General features: G+C 35.4%; 1 protein-coding gene across 12 annotated transcripts in view; it reads right to left on the reverse strand.

Moving 5' to 3' along the window:
- Positions 1-15,966, reverse strand: part of ERC2 (ELKS/RAB6-interacting/CAST family member 2) — a 534,400-nt gene that overhangs the window by 48,129 nt on the left and 470,305 nt on the right. For 11 of the 12 annotated variants that reach the window (XR_003920743.2, XR_003920742.2, XR_003920751.2 and 8 more), the window contains one exon: positions 13,988-14,178. The exons of the other annotated variant lie outside the window; for it this stretch is intronic. The gene's annotated coding sequence lies outside the window, so the exon portion shown is untranslated. The remainder of the gene's footprint in view (positions 1-13,987; positions 14,179-15,966) is intronic. 12 annotated transcript variants of the gene reach the window in all.

The following is a 15,966-nucleotide window of genomic DNA, read 5'->3' on the forward strand; positions in this document are numbered from 1 at the left end:
TCTTAAAATACACATAGGCTAAATATAAACTTAACATTAAACACATATAAATGCATTTCAAGCATGGATATTCTATATCAAATACATTTATAAATATTAAGTAACAATTATACATCAAGTTTTTCATTGCTGTTAGAGTCTGATTGATTGATGAAACAGTTATTCTAGAAGGTCCTTTAAAATTCCATTCATATTTTTTTATTAAAAGATATGCAATCCCTGGATCCTTGTTACAGGCTCGTGTAAAACCTGATATACAATGGAGGATAACATCATACAAAATAGGCCCTCTTCTGAGTATCATTGGAATTCATTTTCTATTAACTACTTAAATGTAAGTTATGCAAGTTAGAAGGCTTAGGTCTGATTGACAAAACAGTTCTGCGCATTCTGTATTGAATAAACACCGATTTCTGAAAATTTTGTTAAAAAATGACACCATATAAAACAGTTACTGAAAAAGAAGGAATTCTTATGTTCTTACAAACTGGTAGACCTACAGCACATGTAAATATTTAGTGTATGTAAGTTCTACTACCAATATGACCAGTCTATTTACCAATATGTCAGCCTTTTCTAGTGTCTTCAAAAATTACTAGAAGTATGACAATGGCATATAGAAAATGCCTCCATGACTTTGCTCTTAACAAACCTGAGTGTTCCAGAGTAATAACTGTCTGGAAGAACAGCAGGTTGCTTTGCTCTTCACATACATGTATATAGTATCATTCACTGATACATCTTTTCATACTCTTTAGACACTATTATCAAATTTAATTTGTAGCTACCACTTAAACCTTGATTTTATAGTCAGGTCATGATGAATAAAACCTTGTCTAGAAGATGCAAGGCTTCAGTAATCAGAGAAATTCCTATACGGGTATATATGTAGAAAATGGACTCTTTAAGTTCTCTATAGGAATAGTAAATCTCTCAATACGGGGATAAGGGAAGGTGCTGAAGTTCTGACTTGCATAAATAAGAGAAAGCAAAAATAGAAAAAGAGAGATAGGTAAATAAAAAAGTATATAAATACAATCAACACCCACTAGGAAAAAAAGAAATTAAATACTAGGAAATCTGAATATCATCCAGGGAAAGCTTCGGATTAGGCTTCTAGAAACCACGATTCAACAAGCCAACAGTTGTCAAACCGGTAGCAGCCATGACAGCTATTTCCTGTCCATTGCTGTCCATTATGGAAATAAATTTACTAGATTACTAAATCGGTGTGAAAAATGCTGTTAAATAAGTAATTCTAGTGGAGACCTTTCTTCCTCCTATTTATTATTTACATTAAAATAATGCCCAGAGGCTGGAAACAGGATTGGAACCCAGAAACAAGTTTAGACAGCTCCTTGCGTAGTGTTGTTTAAGCTTGCTTAATAGGTATGTATGCATAAAATGCACATGTGTGTATATACACACACATACGCACACAGAAATACAAATCATCCTTGCTTAGTACACATACAAACATACCGACCTTATTTACATACTCAAAAGCATTCTTTTACACTATCAGGATCATAAATACATATATATATATTCATACAGTATATAATGCAATGACCTCCTGGTCCATAAGTGGGCTGCGTAGACCCTTTGTATAAAAAGCAATCTAGCACATAATCATTTGAGATCTGCTATTTTGGTAAGCGAAGTCCATAGTACTAACAGAAATAGATGTCATACTCATTTTAGTATTGTTAATTATTTTCCTGGGCTTTGCCTTCATTTTATAAATTCATTATATACAAAGAAAAAAAAAACAAGTTATACTTATTTGTTAATTACCTGATCAGCATTTTGAACCTGGAATAAAGTAGATATCTTTTTTTTGCTACTTTCTCATCTCTGTGGCCCTGTACCAAATAATTGATCAAGACTATGGTAAAAATCCTTTAAGTAGGATTTTTCTTTATACTTCATGTTAAAAGACATGTTGAGACCTCTGTTGATTAGGTCTTCCTCAATCACCACCTCTTTAATTGGCATTTTTCTAATATCAGGAAGAGACACCTAATGTTTAGGTGTCTGGTGCTGCATCAAAAGGTCACCAATAATGGCACAGCCCTGTTCCAGTAGGACAGCGTGTGTTGTCAAAAGAATAATTTCTCGTTTTAAAAACAAAGACTAAGCAACGAAGAACTTGCAGCGTCAGAAGTGAAAAAAACTTCGGGGGAGGAAAAGAAGCAGAAAAAGTGTTACAGGCTGTTTCTAGAAAGATAAATGTTCCCTAGCTAAGTGGACATACCACCATCAGAATAGGAAGACAGAAGATTAAAAAAACCCTCAGAGACCAAATTACTCTGAATCTTGCCAGTGAAAGCAAAGAAAGGAACAGCACAGAAGCATTTTTCTCCATCCATCTGTAATTTTCACACGTGTTTTATAAGTAAAGGGCACATATTTAAGAAATTCCTCTGTGCAGACTATGAGGCTAGGTTTATAATAGTCATATCGTACATGTGGCATTCTGAACGAGACTGCCACAAAGGAGCAGATCTGGAGACAGAATGCATAAATACAGGAGATACCAAGGAGATTCAAAGCTAGATGTAATGTCTCGTATGACATACCAGAAATGTATTCAAGAGGTCAGATTCAGTAGACAGGGCCTGGAAGCTTTTTATTTCAGTGGAGTCGAGGAGGGTATGAATGTATAGCGCTGTGTAGTACCTTGCTGTCAGCTGATGAGAATGATTTGGGTAAGACGCCAACTCTTATTCTTCCATAGGTTCCTGGACAGAATATTCTCAGGTAAAAAAAAATACCTGCAGACATTTTTTTTCTGTTTTAAGATGTATACTCTAAGGTTTTCAGAGGTGCAATACACCTCAGGCTTCCATGAGCTTTCTGTAGGGTTTTTGTTTGGCGGTTTCTTGGTTGTACAAGGACTAGGAAAATAAATGTAAAACAATTTAAGATCTGTTTCCTCCTTTCTGTATCTGGTTCTTTTCAAAGCTTTTTTCAAGTCTCGTAATATTTGCCTCATGCTCCTTTTCCATCCTGAAGAACCATATCTACTGGAAGAACTTACTTGCTAATATTCTCAATCATTATTTTAAAAAAGCCCTACAGAATTCAAAACAATAAGCTTCAACTAGGTACTAATATATTTATTTATGCATTCCTTCATTCCTTTCAAGCAAAATCTGATTTGGCCCTACATCTCTATGCCTCTTAAAGATAAACAGGGCATTATTAAAAAAAAAAAAAAAAAAAAAAAAGTAGTTGTTTAGGCGTAAACCAGATGCAGCTTGGTGAATGTGACAACAGTTCTTATTTACACACAACTAAATCAAGGTTGTATTTGCACTATACAGTTTTAGGAGTTTTCTGACATTATGAGTTAAATTGATTCTGTTAATTGTTAAGGTGAGATGAGAAACATTCAGCTTTTTTATTCTATTTTATGCTGAATGACATTAACTTACTGTCTTTGACTGCTGTACCTTTGTTATTCAAGATAAACGCTTTTAGATATTTATACTGAGAATGTGTTCTAAATAAGTTTACTTAACACCACATTTTTATTCATCAGCAAAGTGCTAGAAGCTCATGGTGTAGCCAATGGAACTGTTTGTCTAAAAATCTACAGATCTGTTTAACAGAGAAAGAGAGAACAAGGGCAGGAAAGAACAGTTTTTGGTTATCTAGAACTGGATATATTTAAACTAAAGGGTTGTTTAATAGCATCTGAGGCTTTGATTTATTTTACGTTGAAGGGATTCTGTCCCACATCAAAGATGTCTGTTAAAGAAAAAGATTCCTTTCCAAAAAAAACCCAACCCTTTGGCTGAACAAATAATTTTCAATTTAGGAGCAGGTGACAGTAAGATATCTCCCAAGGGCAGAGTATTTAGACTTACATGGAACTAAACAACACTGTTATGATGAAAGCCGGACATTCCTCAGTGCTGGGATCTAATGAAAACATCAGTGTTTTACTAAGTTTTGAAACTGACAATTTAACAGTTTTACAAGAACCATTTAACATTTATCATCACTTTCTGCGAGTTACATTTAGACAAGGGAAATAGTTACATAAAGCAAACAATTCTTGCATATAGTAAAAAAATGCACAAACTTCTTAAGATGAATGTACATTTAAGAATGATGCCTCTTTACAATAAACTGTCAGCAATTATGGGTTCCCATAAACAGGAAATGGTATTATAAAAAGAGGAACAGATTATTATCATCTCTGACGACAGAAGCTACATACTTTCTTTTTCTCTGACTATGCTCCGTGCAAAGTCCATCAGGTTGAGCACTTGCATGGACCCAATAACAGGATATTGTAAGGTCAGAATGGAACAGTGAAAATTACTGTAACACAACTGTTACAAAACTTTGGTGCCACTGGAGAACAGTAGGAAAAAGCTGAAGAGGCAGGAGATAGATGACATAACCCGGGAAAGTGGGGTTTTAAGTTTGGGAAAAGAGAGTTTGAAGAGCCTGCAGGTTACTAATGAGGAAAGAGGAAAGAAGGGAAAAGAGGCTGGAGATAGGCTTGAAAATAAGTCAAATGAAGCTGAAAGCCTGGAAGGAATATTGCAGCTGGAAAAGGTTGTAGAGGGAAAGGAGAGCACAGCAGAAGGACTACATAAGAGAATGAAGAGCCACTAGAGGTTATAAGAAAAGAGACATTGAAATGCTGGGTGAAAAAGGTTAAAAGAGCAAATCTGGCAAAATACGGATAAGGTGCTTCCTTGAAATGGGTAGCCAAAGCTGAATATGAGGCATATCCATGTAAGTGCTGAGATATTAGTAACTGGAATATTGCAACATTTGTCATTTAGATAATTTCTAGTAACGACATGAAGCACATTGTCTTTGACAGGATTGGTTGGCAGAAGACAAGCTTTAGGTGCTCAAGAAGACAGGTGGAAGACAAATTTGGGGAGATACCACAGTTTGGGATTTCTGAGATGTCAAGAATGTAGAAACGATGAAAGGGACAATATAAACTGATATTCTTGTTTGTCCTATAATGCTTAGAACAGGAAGCTTCTATACTTTAGAACTATATCTTGCAAATCTTACAGGTACTAAATGACATGAAAATTAGTTAAAACAGATAGAAACTGTTTTAGGAACACATGCTAACTTTTAAATATGCCTTCAACTGCCTATACAAACCATTGCTATAAGAGAAATTGCACATGTCTGTTTTGCAAAACACTATTTCCAAAAGCGAAGCTTGCTCTCATTGAAACACATTTAAATATTTGTGTTCAGATGATGAATTCATTTGCTTGTTCTAAACATTCATTATTTTAGATTCTGCATCTATAAGAAAACCAAATTTGTACAGAGTTTTATCACGATACCATTTCATTAGCACACAGAAAACTGAAACTGTTGGAAATGTGCAATTGTGCCTTATGCAACAAAAGCCTATTTATGAATTATGACTCTATACACAATATGCCTTGGGGATTGTTCCTGTACTAATCAAATACTTTTGCAAATTTGTTGGCCAGGGACTGATAAAGTATTTACCTGCAATAGTTAGGTGAAAGAATGGTACTATCAGGCAAAATATATTTTCATATATACTTTGGATGTTTTATTCACTCAGTAGCAAGCTTCCAAAGGTTCCACCAAAAAATGAAATCACATAGCTTAAATATTTGTCCGCAAATAACACTGGTTAAATAACTCTGCAACATCTGGTTTCCTTTTCTGTTTGCTATTTGAGCGCTTTTTCTAGTATAATTAATCCTTATAAAATGGGAATAAAGCAAGTTATTGTCTTCTGGAAACTAATGAAGTATATTACAACTACAGACAAAGGGACTGTACTTCATTCTGCACAGCAGAGTTAAGATGTCCACAAAGAGAAAAAGAGCTTATGTTCACATGAAAACGGTACTTGCAGCTCAGAGGTCTAGATTCACTTAACAAATTTAGTAAAAGGAAGTACTTAGAGTAACCACATAGCTGAAGTGGAAAATTTCAGAAGGACAGTTCAAAGAGATGGGAAATAAAAGCACGGGGAGACATGACAGGACGCTTCCATCTTGATTTTCCATGTTGGGGGCTCTGTGCCAACACAGACTGAATTTGTGGGCTGGTACAGACAATCAAAGTGAGGAAAAAAACCCGATGCGTGAAGGGTGCTTCTATGGGAGCTGTGGTAACATACACAAGTATTTGCATTTTCATTACAGTATTGATCTCAGACCAAAGAAAGGTTTTTCTCTCCCTGTATCTGTCAGTGTGCACAGGAGAACAAAGCCACAGTCTTAAGAAATCATCTTTGAATTTAGGATTCATTACTGTAACATTTCAACCAGCAGAGCTTGGAAGAGTAGCTCCAGACAAAGCTGTTTAAAAAACTCTACACCAAAAAGCTCTTTATTATGCCTAATTACAGAGGGAAAAACTAACATATCCCAAACTTCCTTTTGTAAATCCCTAAAGTTTTTGCCATTGATTTCCATGAACATAGGTTTAACATAAAAAAGTCAACAATAGCCACTGAATCTTGTGGAAAATACTGTTCTACCCTCCTGTTCTGACAAAATGGAGATTGAACCATTTTATGTTCTCTCACATCTTCTTTTTCTATTTGATAGAAAACCAAAAGAAAAATGAGAAGCAATACTAAACTTAGCTAAAGCAGTCTTTACCACCAGTCCAGTTCAGGTACTTGGTCTACACATAAAAATCAATTAAAATAAAGGGTGAATTTGTCTCCCCTTTAAAATTAATTCTGCGACCTCATCAAATTCAACAAAGGAGATTCATATTGATCAGTTAATTACATCTCTGTAATGCATAATAAAATGTTATCTAGTTTCCATTTCTGTTTTGAGGTTTGGTCTGATTTTGCCTTGTAAACCCGAAGTGCTATATTTGCAACTGTCTTTGTTTATAGAAGACATCTTTTGTAATCAAAGCTTATTTTATGTTTCAATGATATATTACCCCCAAAAGGATCCAGGCTTTACTGAAGGGGCTGGTCGAACCCATTAGCTACCTACACAAGCTACAGTTTGAACCACAGACTCCAAAACATAACAAAGAGCTTGTCTTTTTTCAAGAAAGCCTCAGCATGACTGTGCCTCAGGATGTAAAATTCAGTATCCCTCAGCATTTCAGACTGTACAATATATATGGAAGAAGAGTGAGGAATATACATAGGAGAGTCACACAGACATAACATTGGAAAGCACAAATGCCCACTAGTCATTGTATTAAGTTTAATAAAACTTTATTTTTACAACTCTCTTAACAGTATCTTAAGAACAGGATCTAGACCTGCTGCATACCTAGACCTGTATTGAACTTTACTTGCATGGATCAAATTAAAACCATGAATTTGCATTACCAGTTTGGACTGGCCATAAAGCCAAAATTAATTAAGTACTCTAGGTATGCTACATTGTGCTGCTTCCAAAAATCAGTTTGCTAAAGGAAATCTTCCTGGAGAAAATGTCAGTTGTGTACTTTTCAATATGCTTCATATTTCTGCATTTTTCTGCATCAATTTGTTATGGAACTATCTTTCAGATTATCCCTGCTTTTATTTTGTTTGGTGTTTGTTTAAGTAGAGTCATAAATGTATTTCCATTTCATGCTATTCCCAGTTAGGAATAAAATGACGGTACTTTCAAGAAAGAAAATACAGGGAATCTGTTCTGCATTTGTAGGCAGGAGTGAGGCACTTTGAATGGAGAAGAAGAATTAAATTAGCCCCAGATATAGGGGCTGAATACTAGCCATGTGTTTTTGAAGTGAGTATCTGCAAACCCTTTCCTATAGATCCTTTATAGTCTGAATTCTATACATATAAATATAACAATATAGGTATAATCTGGTAAAAAGTTTGCTGCCCTACAGAAAGCACAAGCCTATCCAATTTTTAGGCAAAACACTTATTTTTCTCTTCCAAAGGGACCACAGCTATTTGAATAAAATATTGTTACCTTTTCCCACAGCCACCAGTTTAGAATGAAAGCATATTCCATGTTTAAGATTCCATATTTACTTAGTTTAAATATTTGTGAGTGAGATGTATATACAATATTGAATAAAACAGAAACCAGATTCATTCCTTAATGAGTGAGAAAGAATAGACTTCATATGGGGCAAAAAGCAGAAATTGTCACTACTTCTTTAAAGTCAGCAACCACAAGAAATATTAAGTCTTCTCAACTACTGTACAGAATAACAAAACCAAAAGAAAGTGTTATTAGCTTTTCTTCTATATTATCAGATTTTTATGACAAAGGTTAGAATGTTCAAAAATGTGTTTAAATTTATTCAGCTGTTCTCATAGTTTCATGTTTCACTGGGCTGCTACACTGCATTATGTTTCCATATGACTGGATTAAAGCTACCTAACAGGCTGGTTAAGTTATTAGTTCAGCATCTGAATACTTGTTCAGAACCTTCTTCAAGTATTGACAAGCTGCAAAAGTCATACTGAATTTTTTTTTTTTTTTTTTTTTTTTTTTAACAGGATATCGATGGTATTTGTCAGATCAACACTTCTAAAGACTGCTCTTCCTCCAAAGACACTGATAAACTAAAGATGGTGTTAAACCCAGTTGAAGTGGGACTGGACAGCCCACGGGAGAGGTAATGGGATACAAAGACTTTAACCTTTAGGTCATCAATTTAAATTCAGCTCAAGTTGATCACGACCAACATTCCCACATGATGAATGTTTGTTAGCCTGTGTAAAGAAATAGACACAATAAATATTGGTGGACACATTACCAAGGTAACTGATCCCTTTTGGTAATCTCAGAAGAATACCTACCCACTGACAGGGCACAAAACAATCCTGATTCCTGTAGTTTCATGGAATCCATCATCGACTGCATATTCCAAAACAATGTCCCAACCACAATCAAATTACTTACTACAGGTTTTGGAATTTTTTTTTTTCAGTAGGTGCACATTTCAACTGGAAGCATCTTCAGCAGTGATCACCCCTGAGTTCACCTTGTCATAATAAATCATAAGGTGCAAAAACAGAGATAGAAAACTATACTGAAAAAATGCCATTAAATTCATTGCTGTTATATCCCAAGTACTACTTCTAGGCAGATTTGGTTGAACTGTTAGAAGTATGAATATAGTAAAAACAGAGAAAAACCTGAGACAGCTGACAGGAATAACCAGAGGCATGGAAAGACAGCTCTATATGGAGTCTGAGATTGAGATTTAGTTTGGAGTCCAGATTAATAAATGTTGCCTGGTATGAATATATAAAATAATGGTTATTACAGGCATTTCTTCAGAGCCTGGAGGTTATGAATAAAGCTAGGCACAAAGGTTCCTCCCTAGCCTATAAGAATTCTGAAGATTTCAGAAAGGTCTTGTTAGTATTAGGACAAATCCTTTCAGAATTTCCACAAAAGCAGAGATACCCAATCTATTACAGACAATAGTCCAGTGGTAATGACAGTTGCCTTGGATGCATTAGATATTCAACTGGGTTTAAGTCTCTATTCAGCTGGATTCAGAAAAGGAAATTGAACCAAAGTCGCATGTCTTAAAGGATAATGCCCTAACTATTACGCTCTGGGTATTGTAATGCAGATTTCTCTCAAGGTTTCTTGTTGAGCAGTTCCATTTTCAATAAATTAGTTATTTGCTATCTGAAAGTAAAGCTTCCTAAGGGAAGTTTCTTTAAACTACCCTTGATATGAGAGAGGCTTCAGGTTCGATAAAGCAACAATTTCTATCAAAAACTCTGTCAACTTGAAAAATTCCCTAGCAGCTTAAGTATTTCCAAGAGCAAATGCAAATAAGTTTCACACATTTGTAAACAGTCTTTTTTCTTTGTAACAACACTAAAGAGGGGACAGTGAGACCAGGCCATGCAATCTTTTCCTGTTCAAGATATCAAGTGACTTAGGGTAGGGAATCATTGCTACTAATCATCCAACAACAAACCTCTCATATAAAACAAAAATATCAAAATACACAATAACATGAAAAACGTTTTCATTTAAACTTGATCAAGGGAAAACACAACAGCATTCATATTACTTTTTTTTCTTTTTTGCTAACTGAAAATGCAGTTGGTGATTTTTATACTTGGGGGGATAAGGCCTGTAATCTGAACTTTAACTAACATATAAGTCATCTTTACTGTGATTTCTTTTTATCCTTCCTATCTGTAATCTTGAAAATGCTGTTCCCGAATTAAATACTAATTTTCATGTGACTTGAACGGCAAGTCTGTTTTTCATTTCTATAGCTTGTCTTACATTTGACTATTACCTGACTCTCTCAAGATACTTATTGATCACAACTTTTAATTATTATAACTGCCTTATGCAAGGCTTCCCAAATTACACCGATTCAAATCTACTAGAATCATGTTGTATAGTTTATCCATAGTTATACAAAATTTATTCATTCTTGAAGACCTCTACTCACCTCCAAAGTTTACCACTCTATCAATTCACAGCTTTCAAAAATTTTCCCTCCTGTAGAAATGTTTCTGTTTCCTCTGCTCTCCTACTCAGTTTTCCGACTCCAGTTTTCTTTCAGTCCTCTCTATCCTTCTCTTTCATTATGTGGGTTATTACAGTGGTTTTTTAGCTATTTATCCCAAATTCATAACACTGGTATCTAAGCACCCCCTTTAACATACAAACACACACCCACTTCTCTAGAGCAATCAAGTCAACACTGTGCTAAGCAGTTCCCTACACCGGTAGGTCTCCATGCACACAAAATCATTAATATGATGTTGACTTACAATCTTTATCAATTTAACTTCTGTTCACTGTGAAAGGAGAGATAGTGTTAACTTGTGCAAATGGTAGCCCTTCTTTAGACAGATTATGAGACAGTGAAAGTCCTGTGTGTGGAAACATAAATGCTGCCAAATGAACTGCACATAAATCTACTCGGTCGATAACCAGGATACGGATTGCATCCTTCCTACTTCTGCTGAGTGCTATCCTACTATATAAAAAGCTCCACTGCAATGAAAATAGACACTAGCGAGGCAGAAAAAGACCTGTCTTCAAAACCAACAGCCTGTCATGAATATAAGTTTCTATTCCCACCTCCACCCCCAATTTACCATATTACAAAGCAGCAATAGTTCACATTTGGATACTAAACTAGGTGATACATCTACTGCCAGCAAAGTAATGTGCAATGAATCATATTATTTCTCCAGTGTTTTAAACAGGTATAAACAATAATAAAAATACTGGTAAGGAAATCCACAGTTCTAATTTTATACTGTCTGTAGCTCTTCAGACTGAAAATAATTCACAGATGTCATTTTCAAAATTAGAATTTCTATTAAAAAGAAAACCAAACTCATCCTATTTGATCTTAGACATTTGACTTACTCACCAGAATAATTCCATTGAGGCAGATAAATGCATTTGCATGAATAAAGACCTGCACTGCAGGACTTAATAAAAACATACACACTGAAAAAAATAAAATGATAGCCTAGGAATTAAGTCAGAAATTTTGACAAACATTTGTTTTATAACTGCAATGCAGTTAATTTAGTTGGCTGTTCCTGAGTTCAGATCTAATGCACACTGCTCTACATTAATGCCTGAAAAGCATTAACACATTTAAAGCAATTTCACTTTTTAGAGCTTCAGTATGCACTGTGTCTATGGTTCGTAACTGTCAATGCACTTTTGAACCAGAAATTCTCCCTATCATCTTGTTGAATTATAACACATTCTTTTACAGTTAGCTTATGTTTGAAAAACAGGTTCATAAAATCCCTCAGTTCTACATTCAAAGGAGCTGTTAAATTAAAATAAACTAATTACACACTTAAAAATATGGGAATTAAAAAGAGGACATGTGGAGAATTTAGGCACCTCCAGCCAAAATGGTGATCCTCAAGGCCTCTATCTCATCCTGGAGATGTCTGTTCTCTGAAGACAATACAGTTTTCGATGGTGCGACAGGCCAGACACAGGAGCTGCATCTCTGTGCATGGCCAGAGTGTACCTGCCTGGCCAGGACCGAACACCTCAGTGCACAGCTTACATCTAGCCTGCTTGGGATCTAGAAACGAAGCCCACCCCTGCGTGGACGGTCTGAGGAGGTTGATCCAACAGGTGTTCTCAAAGCCAGCCTAATAAACACCAACCAGGTGGGTTTCCTACAAAATCCTTCAGGTGCTATTTCTTTCTAAAATGGTACATGAACAGCAGTCATCCCTAGCCTAGCAGCAGGACTACTCATCCCAGAAGCAAAATCCCCAGGTCCAATTCCTTTTTCAGTCTAGAAGTCAAAGCAATGTCTTTTAGCAGAGTGTTCTAACCAACGGGCTACTGGCTGCATTAAATGCTGGGACGAGGATAGGGATATATTAAAGCTCTCCTATTGAAGCTGTATCATTGTACAGAAAATAATTCAAGATTCATTGGGCCAGAGAAAGAACACAAGAGGGAGCAAGAGTCTGTAGCCTAGTGATTTGGGCGCTCAGCTGGAAAAAGGAGTCCTGGGTTCCTGGCCTTTGCTCCATAGAAGGTTCATGCAATTTATTTAACAGCCTTTCCATAATGTAAGTCTTAGCTTGAATCTGGCTACATTTTCCTTCTTGATCCAAGTCTATAAATAACATTTTGTGTAATCACATTTATCAGTTTGATTTTCACAAACATCAACATGTCTTTTGTATGCTTTTAATGCTAAATTTTAAATAGAGAACATCAGTAAAACTGAGATGTGCCAAAAACCTAAAGCTTATTTCATATTAATTTGTTCTTTTTAAGTATATAAAACACAAGAACTTACTTGAGAGCAGGTTAAAAATAATAGTAAAATCCAAATACATTTATCTATCTGTGTCACTAATGCTGCTTTGAATTACTAATTTGGAATTTTTTTTTTTCATCTCTTCCTTCTGAGGATTAGTGGTAAGATTTTTAAGAAGTTATAACAATAGCAACAGACTTCTAATATCTTAATTCTGCTCAGCTTCAGTTTCTGATTCTCACTTAATAGTATTTTCATTTGCTGGTTCTCATTCCCTAGCACAACAGTGCAATGTCATGCAGGCGACTGTTTAAATCCAAGCAAGTTTACCCTGAAATTCCCACTCCAACAATTTCATGGACATATTTCTGTTTTTGCTAAACATTCTTTTTATAATAGCTTCATTTTGGGCCTAAGCCTACATAACAGGGTCCCTTTAAATAATATTCCATGCCTTGAAACATATTACAAAAACTGTTATATCAAGGCAAGTTATGCAACAGCTCTCTATGGTTTTAGCATATTTACTCTGTCACGCCATATGTGAGACTGCAGCCTCCACAACAAAACCTTTACACACTGAAGTCATTATCTCTGTGAAGTCTGCAACTGGCATTTAAAACTTATTGATGGCCTGGGTATTGGTGGCTCAGTAGGCAGCACTCTTGCCGGAGGCCCAGAAGGTCAGAGGTTCACATTCTGCTCAAAGAACAAGTTGGACATATTCCAGGATTGTGTGTGGGCTGTGCTAGACTCCTAAAGGGGCAGTCCTTAGGACAGTAAGTGAAACCTTGTCTGTTTTGTGGATATCAAACTCCTCATGGAAATGGAAGAGGAAGAGTAAGAACCAAGTTTAACTTGCCTGAAGCAAGCAAATGAAAATGAGCCTACTTGCTGGGGACCTGCATTTAGTTGCGTGTGCTAAATACAGACTAGTACAACTACAGTACGCTGGACAGTTTTAAACAAGCCATTTTGGTCTTTGTGGTCAGCACGGGTTCGAGATACAGGTACAGACTGCCAGGCATGCTCAGGATTAGCTAACTTCCTTCATAGCAGAATGACTTTGATTTCAATTTCACACCACAGAACTATGAAAAATGCGTGCGTAGTTTCAGTAAGTGAGGAGTCTAAACAAAAATGCCTTAATGCTGGTAAAACTTCAGAGCATACTATATAATTACTGAAAAAAAATCTTCAGCCAAATATCCAAGTCAATACTAGCAACATATATAGAGAATAATATAAATGGAGATTCAACCTGCTCTGGTGTTAAACTTTGATACTTGAATATCCCAGATGTCTCCCTCCTCCTCTTCTTCTTTATAGACTGGTAAAGATGGATCTCTTGAAGGAACTGGGGATCACACTCTAGGCAAAGGTTGGACAGGTGATCAATGTACAGCATGAGATTTTGCCGTGGCTATGTGCCTCCAACAGTGACTGGATCATCTGGTTTAGAAAAACAATTCAAAATTGTAATATTTTCTAAAGAACTTATTTAGGGAAAAATTAGCAAAAGGGAGAACAAATGATTTTTATAACATGGAATGAATCACAGAACTTCCCATAATTACATAGTTCATTTCAAAAATTCATTTATTCCTTATTTAACGTTTAGTTCATTAACTTTTTCATTAGAAGCCAGCCTTTAGAGGATTGTATCCCATTTCCATTGGCAGAATGCGTTCAATAGTTACTGAGGAGATATGAAGTTATTCTTATAAGTTTCAATTTCTTTTTTTGGTGTCTAACACCATCATACAAAGTGCCAAGGCCAGGCCTGGCCCATTACTTAAACAGGCTTTGGAGCAAGCCAGTATTTATTAGCCAAATGGGATTCTACTCTGTAGTGCACTTCAGGGAGGTATGCACAGAGGTTAATGTTTGTTAATGAAGATTCATCTCCCAACACTCCCTTCATTGTCAATAGACTGAAAGAGCATTTTCTAAAGGACCATTCAGAGAACCTAAAGTGGGATTTTTTCTTCTAGCGTTTAGGAACACCATCTTTTATCTACCTATCTTGTACAAAGTGCTTTTTTTTTTTTTTTTTTAACCATCATGGAAAAACAAATAATGCCTTCCTTCCCAGAAATATCCATTAGTATAATGGACCTTTAGGTTTAAGTTTGGTGAAATCAACCTTTATTTAAGCAACAGTGTTTACACACAGTAAAAGAGATCATGAATTACAAGCATCATGACATCTTTAGGCTATCACACAATTAATGTGTAAGCAATGAGCTTCTTAAACAAAAGTTAATGATGGCATTATTTCTAGTTTAGAAACAGAGGAACTCATAACATAATCCCAGTGCAAATTTGCAAAGAATTATGAGTTCATTTTGTCACTAAAATATGGAAAGAAGCTATCTCAAGGAACGAAGGATGTCCTCTTAACCTGTGACAACAAATTTGTTTGGTTTTTCTCTTCTCAGTAAGAAAGCAATTAGGGTTTTTTCCAATAAAAATATCCTTGTCCATATATAAACACTCCTGGTAATCATGTAATTACCTTTCCCAATCAGATTAAATTGCTGTCAGTTGAGTTCCCACTGTTGATTAACTTTCGTGTACTCTAAAGCTAAATGAAGTCTTTGGTAAAGTCACTTAGACATTTACAAAGGTGTCTCTATGATTCCAAAAAGTATAACAGCAATATATTATTTTCTATAATCATCAAATATCCAAGGTCAAGGATAGATCACAGTGGAACCCTTTTTTAAAACCCAAAGAAACACAGAATTAAACTATGTTGCTTATTTTTGTGTTTCTTGCCATGACTTCTAAATGTAATAGTAACCTTTGACCCCCACACATTAAACACCATAATTATGTAATTAAAACTAATTATGCAATTTAACATACATATTTTTGTCCTACAAGAGGCAGGTCAATTACCTCACTCATTGACCTTGGAAGCTTTCACAGTTTAAACAAAACAATGAGGCTTTCAATTAATTTTAAAGTACAAACAGAGAAGGAGCAGCAGAACCGCAGGTCTTCAAGCTGATATTGCATAGATGGATCATTTACAAATCTCTTCATTTTGTATTACATAAAATAAATCCCTTGATAAAAACTTCTAAATGTCTGTCTGTCTTATAAGTTTCTATCATTAGAAATGTTAACACATTTGTGAACAAATAATATATACACATTACTTGCCAAATGCAAGGAAGAAAGGCCGTATAATACTTTTTTCTTTGTCCCACTTCTTCAGTATGGTTTCCTTTG

This window comes from Aquila chrysaetos, chromosome 20 (assembly GCF_900496995.4).
Source record: "Aquila chrysaetos chrysaetos chromosome 20, bAquChr1.4, whole genome shotgun sequence".
Lineage (NCBI taxonomy): Eukaryota > Metazoa > Chordata > Aves > Accipitriformes > Accipitridae > Aquila > Aquila chrysaetos.